This window comes from Chaetodon auriga, chromosome 6 (assembly GCF_051107435.1).
Source record: "Chaetodon auriga isolate fChaAug3 chromosome 6, fChaAug3.hap1, whole genome shotgun sequence".
Lineage (NCBI taxonomy): Eukaryota > Metazoa > Chordata > Actinopteri > Chaetodontiformes > Chaetodontidae > Chaetodon > Chaetodon auriga.
Window position 1 is genome coordinate 7820872 of NC_135079.1, and position 7670 is coordinate 7828541.

Below are 7670 nucleotides of genomic sequence, written 5' to 3' on the forward strand. Positions count from 1 at the left end.
AAGGAAATCTTTCAGGAACGACACACCAGTCTATCTACCATGTTAAGACAAGACATCCCAACAGCCAACCCCCACCCCAGCAAACCGCAGCTGCCAAAGGGAGATTTGTATCTATGCCTGGGAAGAAAAGCACAAGACTCCCATCCACATGTCACCCTAAGTGAGCATCAAACGGGACTCACCTGTAGTCACAGAGCGCTTGCTTTAATTTGAAACTCAACCGTTCCCAAAAGAATTTCCCCACCCTTCGTCTTGGCAGGCAAACCAGACCTTGATATCTGTCTAGGATGTTCCTCTTTTCTTAAATCAATCCAAGAAGCGTGTATTCATCCCCGAGGCTGCTTTTAATCCCCTCATCATGAGAACAACCGCAAAACCTCCTCATAGTTGTCTCCATTCCCACAAGCATGCTTGGGACAGAAACACATTTTCATTTATCTGGTGGAATCTCTTGTCAGTGACATACTATTGTAAAAGCACATGAGGATGGAAGGATGGGAAAGAAGAAGCAAAGTTGGAAGGACGAGAGGGGAAGGGGAAAGGGTCGCTGCTCCGAGAGTGATTACCTCAGTGGTTAGCACTTCATTACCTTGTGCCTCACGTTGTTTTATGTGCACGGCAGTGTCTTAGGTGGGCTGTAATGGGATAGCGAATGTCAGGCCCCACATACTCCTGGGAAGTTTTTTTTCCTCTTTCTTTCAAAGCAAGACACTGGTGGATGGACCACCCTGACAGGGATTAATGTAGACAGGAGTTTCACTACCACGTTATCTGAATGTGACGAAGGTTCAGAGAGGTCAGATTAAAAAAAAAAATCATTCCTGGTGATATGCGCTCTTCGTTATTGTTGTACTGAGCAGATTACTGCAATGGACTGAGCGTACTTTTCCAAACAAGCTGCTGAAACATGAGACCGGGCGAATTTGATTACCGTCTAACAGGATAAATTGACTGGATGTGGAAAAAACGAACAATCTAATTGTGTAATGATGAGCTGAAATCTCATTTTAGGTTGGAATCTAGAATAAATGTGTGTTTGGCTGTTCTGGTCATACATAGATCCAGCTTCTGGATGCAATGCTGCGGTTGGGTTACTTGTCTGGAACCAGATTTATTAACATGCAAATGCTCGTGCTGCACTTGAATATGATGTGGGATATTCTGTTTTGTCACAGCTTTGAAATGGCAAAATCATTCATCTCACACTTGGAGTCTCATCAACCCCCCTCCGTGTGAAACAGCCACTTCTGGAGAGCAGCAGAGGAAGAGGAAGCAGGACAGGGAGTCCACACCCATGCTCATATCAATCACTGTGATGTCAGTTTGACGATGGCCAGTCAGTTGGCACTGATAATAAGGCAATGTGAAGAGATATTGTTAAAGGGTGGCAGAACGTGAGAAAGTGTGGTAGTGATGTTACAGCATGTTGTGTGGATGCAACCTGTCTGCAGGCTGAGCAGAGACAACACAGTGTTTACAAATCTACAAATGCAGTGGAAATTAATGCATGGACAGGATGAAACAAAGGAAGTTTCTTTTTATTTTTAACCCTGGCGGTGAAGTGGCTGTAGGACAAAACTGGTCTGGAGTTTCCCTGGTCAATTTTTGGGACTATTTAAATTCACATGTATAACGGAGGAGGCAAAAAAAGACACAGAGGAAAATAGCTATGAATGGAAAGAGAGTGGAAAAGCAGAGGGAGGGGAAAAAGGAAAAGAAACTTTAATCACCGAAACACTGACCCATAAAAAAGGAGAAGCAGACACAAGTGGAAACCAGAGGAATGTTATCCAGCTGTGGGATACATCCATCCATCCAGCTCTTTCTGCTGTATTTCTACTTAAAGCTATGGGTGAATTGGATTGGGGTGGGGGTTGGCGGGTGGGGTGTGGGGGGGTGAGGGGTAAAAGAAAAAGCCTCCGAAACAAAACCAAATTGAAGGATGAGCTAAAACCAGCAGTGCTAAAACCCTGCGGCCATGGGATCGGGTCCCGGAGCAGCCAGGCCGCACATCTCTGAGCTTTAGCCAAGAACGACTTTGCTTCCCAGCCCTTTCACACTCTGGAGAGGGACAGCTCTCATACAGAGCGCTGAAGGCTGTTTAATTACCTGACCGGCCAGTTAGCCGGACGGCTCGGCCACGGCGTCTGACGGGCTTCCTCCCAGTCTCCAGTCCTCCCTCTCCATGGCCCAGACTCGGCCCCACCATACTGTAGCTAAACCCACATCCCCTTATTGCGAGCCAAGGCCAATTAGCTGCATCCATGCTCACACTGCTGACTGTTCACTTTTCATACTCGCCTGTGTACATCCTAATGCTAACAAAAACAAGATGTTTTGTGATGGGAATTCTTATCAGTAGCTCAAGGATTAGCAGGATGCAGAGTTCACTGATTTACAGTGAAAGGGTTACATGACATTGAAGCATTTCCTCCTCTTGGCTTCTGAAGAGGCAACGGTTGCATGATTATGTGTTTTAAAAGACTTGGCTGTGTCCCATCGTGTTCTTTTTACACCCTCCCGCTCATGCCCTAATCACTTGGCCTGGGGGGAGACCACTCCCTCACCGGATGAACTCCCATTGCCATTTGGAAAGGCAGGTTTTATCCCATTAAATATGATGGAGACATATGCAGAATACACCCTGTGGAGTCAGATTGTGGCCTGGGGGAAAACATCCACAGTCATAATTTACTGGAATGACAAGCAGCAGTATTGTGTTAAATAGCTCTGTCATGTCTGAATGTTTGGGTGATAGATAAATAAATGTGAGCAGCACTCCCATCGCTTAGCAGTTCAGGAATGCTTATAACATACTTATTGCATTGTAGTGCATCATCTCTGCTTGGATAATCTCGTGGAATGAATGGGCCTGCTTGGTCCATTGATGTTACTGAGTGGCATACTGCAGTATGTCTCTCGACAAGGCCCAGCTCAAGCGGATCTCTGCAATCATGAGCAACAGGTGGGCTTGGACGGCGTTCCCTACACTGCAAACAATTTTGCTTTGAAACCCCTAAAGCCTGATCCAAGACAGGAAAAACTTCCCATTAGTGCTGCTTATTTTCTTTTCATGGACCACACACACAAGTACACACACACACACACACACACACACACACACACGCACGCATGCAGACACACACACACACACACACACACACACACACACACACACACGCACCAAAACATGTAACCAAGGCTGCATTGCTTTGACTTTCATTCATTTCCTGGAGACTTAACCAAACTTTAACCATAACCATGACATGACTCACCCCCACCCTTATCTTACAGGAACAGCCCAACATTTTTGGATATGCACTACCTTCCTTACATCAGCAGCCTGTTAGCTTAAAGGGGGTAAACAGCTAGCCTGTCTCAGTCCAAAGGTAAGCAAAAAAAAAAAAAAAAGAAAAAGAAAAGACAATTTTGCATTTTACAGGGTGAAACATGCTGGGCTTTTCTTGGCTGGGAGTAATAACTTCCTGGAGTTCCCTGCCAACAGTTTTTACACCTTGGTTTTTGTACAAATGAGAAATAATATGTTAATTAGAGATCTTTGGAGGTGCTTGTAGGTGGATCTTGTCATCTTTGGACTGAGCAAGGCTGGGTGTTTCCCCCTGTTTCCAGTCTTTATGGTAAGCTAAGCTAACTCACTGCTAGTAGTCTTAGATGTGAGAATGGTATTGACTTTCTCGTGTCACTCACAGAAAGCGAGCAAGTGTATTTTCCCAATTTGTAGAATGATTGCTTTAACCAAAAACCAAGTGTTAACCCTAAAATTTATAATTTAGCTTGTGGGGACCAAAGGAGAGGAATACAAACGGACATGTATAGATAAACACAGACCAACAGCAGTGCCTCGGCGGAATAGAACAGAGGAACGTTCTCTCCCTCTCCGGCTTTGTGTTTCTGCTGGAAGAAGAGTGAGCTGCAGCTACAGCGGCCTGAAAGTTGTAATCAGAGCCCCGAGCCGTCCGCCCTGCACTGGGACTCTGGAGTGGTTTGAGAGTGGGCCAGACATTCCAGAAGAGATCGCCGCCCAGACACCCAGCAGCAGCCAGTCAGCAACAAATTCCAGAATAGCAGTGCTGCCGCTAAAAATAGTCATCTGGACAGGAGAGGGATGGAGAGCTGGGTGTGTGGAGGGGGCCCGTTGGATGGAGGATGAATGATAGAGGAGTGGAAGCTGAGCAGGAAAGGAGGGTGGTTTATTCCATTCCATATCCAGTCACAATGTTATCACAGCGGCGCAGAGGAAAAGGAGTCCTGCAGGGATATGAGTTAGGAACCTGTGAGAGTGCTTTCTGAGCGAGAGTGAGGAAGAACGAAAGAGGACTGATCAAAATGTGCACATGCATTTGTGTGTGCATGTGCAAAAGCATGGAAAGCAACCTCTCAGACTGTTATTTCTAAAACAATGTGTCAGCTAACCGAGGGAACACACGCTCCACTGTACTCAGGACTTTCTTCAGGCCCGGCCCTCTGTTTATTTTTCCTGCAATGAACGGGCAGCTCGGTTTACAACAGCCACCCTAAACCTTCACTGTGGAACATCCTGCCTGCAACAGCAGCCAGACGCGCCAAGGCAGCATTACCCTCACCAAATCCTCTGCCAGTTTGTGCTCAATTTGCAGAATATCCCCCTACTTTCTTCATATGAAGCCATTTTTCGGGAGACAAAGGGAGTCGTAAACTGATTTGAAGCGCATGTAAATTCTTCGGCTTTCATGTCCCAAATCCCTCTGTGTGTGATGGCTTTTATCTGTTGCAGCTCGAGGGGGCTGCGAGGAGAGGGGCCTCTTTTCTAGTCAGTGCTGCATGCTGAAAGTAGAGAATAGCTTATATCCTCCAACTTTATGCAGACTTCCATATCTGCAAGGCATAGAGTCGGGGTCACGCAAAAGGACCGGATGGGGTATTTGGGGAGGGGTCTGGGGTTGTTTGGCATTTTGAATGTGTAGCAGGGTATGCTGTCTCCATCAATAAACCCCCACCTCCAGGGGCAAACAGGCTCACCTTCTACAGATGGAGGGAGGAGGGTAAGAGAGGGAATAGTTCAGAGGGTCTAGCAGCTGGACTTTATTTAAAGGTCAAAAAGTGAACCAGAAATTGTTCTGAAGACATAAAAAAAATCTCTTTGAAACTCAGATCGTATCAGTGTCAGGGCTGCAGCCGCTGAAATTTCAGAGGGATTTCTTTGTTTTTTTCTCTCCAACACTGTCTGTATCGGCCTTTGCATACAACTCACAATTAATTACCACAAGCATGTAAATTGTTGCATAATTGCATTATTACTGTTGTCCTCTGCTTGTGGTTTGCATCTGAAGCTTTGTTCTTGCTTGCCTTTGACTGAGGCAACTGGAATTTGCATTAAAACAAAAAGAGACCTGTCCTTGTTCCAAGGATAATTATCTTGCTTTTTTGAGCAAACTTCCCAAAATAAACAGTGACTTTGGACAATGATTGATGTAATTTTCTGTACTTCACTGTCAGAATGACAAAAATGAATATTGATGTTGGAGGAATTTATAAATAGAAGGCTTAAAGGCTGCTTTTATAGTCCAGACAAGCTTACAAAGGCCAATTTCAGTCTTGGGATAACAGTTTCAATGTGTGATTGAGGAAACCTAAATCCTGCTCTGCGCCATACTGTAGAAGTATTTGATGTTGTCTTCTTCCAAGGCCTGCAGCGTGTGTCTGGCCAGCACGAGCTGGGGGTGCTGTCCTACTCATCAGTACCAAAGCCCCGAAAGACTGCAGCGCTTCCAGCCAACCACCCACTCCTCTTTGCAAAATGTGGATCAAATTAACCCAGCAGAAGCAATGTTCTCCCTCGACAATCAATTGACTTTCCAAGTCCTAAAAACAGACACTCTTGTTTCTTCCCTGAGCCAGACATGAACTGTGTTCTCTGCTTCATGTTGTCTACTGCTGCTGTTTGTTTGACTCTGTCAGTTTCCTAATGACAAAAAAATTGCTTTTCTCCAGAGGTTGTTACAGTCTACTTTCTTAGTAATTACCAGCAGGTGTGCTCGGTCCAAAAAACCAATACTATTCGTTTAAGATGTAATATCAACACTTTCGTCACATAACTGCCCCGAGGATTTGTTTTTATATTTGCTCTGTTTCCAGCAATGTACAGGTGAGCCACGACTTACCTGCTAGTGTTGGCATGCGTCATCTCATTAGGGTGCAAAGCTGTCTATCACGTAATTGGCTGCCCCAGTCTTGATTGGGATTTGCCAGTATTGCAGTTTCCTAGACTGGGACCAGCTGTCAATCAACCACTCAGAGCTCATTCCCAGAATAACTGAGTTTACCTGCTGTACGCTCCAGAGGATCCCAGTGCGAACACAGGTCCTTTTCTTCTGAGTATGAAAACAGTCAGTGTACGGCTGGCTGACTCTGCTGCACGTCTACAGTATGCTCAGTATGTGTAAATCATTATGTCTTTGATAAAATATGGCTAAATATGCAGGTTTCATCTCAGTCCTCACACATGGCTCATGAGTAAGCGTGCACATTTGCACACTTTGTAACACGTGCAGCTTGCTCTTACATAAGAACTGTGCCACCCTGGATCAATCACCAGCTGGCCTGATAAACCTGAATCAGGCTCGTTTGTTGGTCCCATTGTAGACTTGTAGACTTAAGACAGCCAGTTCTCCTGACCTGAAGACGAGCAGGAGGAGGGCGCTCCGATGTGCACAAAGCAGTGTGTATGCGCGCTAATGAGCCTGACGGAATTAAATAAAAGTTGAGCTTTTAACAACATTTTGGAAGAAATGTGATATTTGGAGCATCATGAGCATATGAATGGACAGTGGCAAAGCGGATTATTCTGCAGAGGTGGTTTAAAAACTCTCCATGGATGTTTTTATGCTCGTTTCCACTGAGAAAACTGGTCACTATTGGAATTTATTGCAACCGACACCCTGACCAAAACTGCTGTGCTCTGTGAGGGACAATGCTGCAAGATTTTTACAGCCACCTTTCAAGCCTGGAGGGAATGACTTTTAAATGTGTATAAAATAGATTTTGGGTGGAGTATCACTTTAACATCCATCAAGTTAATTTAAGGCTGAGGCTGTGTGGAAACATTGGCTAATTTCAGTGCCCAGAACTGTCCCCTTCTCGTTGGTAGTGCTGCTTTGGTCAGGCCGGCTGCCTGCTTTCAGCAGGCCGTGAGGTTCGAACAGATTCTTTCAAACTGAGTCAAAGTGAAATGTACTCTTTTAGCGCTGCGTTGTGTCCTCAACCTTTTGCCCTCATCAGTTAATTAAATTCATTGTATTTGGGTTAATGATGAAAATAGAACACCTTTCACTCTGACCCCCTTCATCTATTCATACGGGTTTTTGGGTCACACATTCTTAAAAAGGAAAAAAAAAATGAGGCCATCCAATAATAGTTTGCTTTGCGGTTGTCCCTACTGTAAGAAGAAAAGTCGTGGATTCGGTTTTTGTAGTACTGTCCCAGTCTAACGTCTGGGAATATTTGCTTATCCAATTCCACCACTGGATCAAACATAAATAACTTGTGCAGATAATGAGGTTCTGAATGTGAACAGCTTCCCATTTCAGAAGTCAGGCTTGAACTCTGGAGGCTTGAACTCTGGAAATACATTAAAGGAAGGCTAGTAGAGTGTGGGAGGCAGACATCTGGGC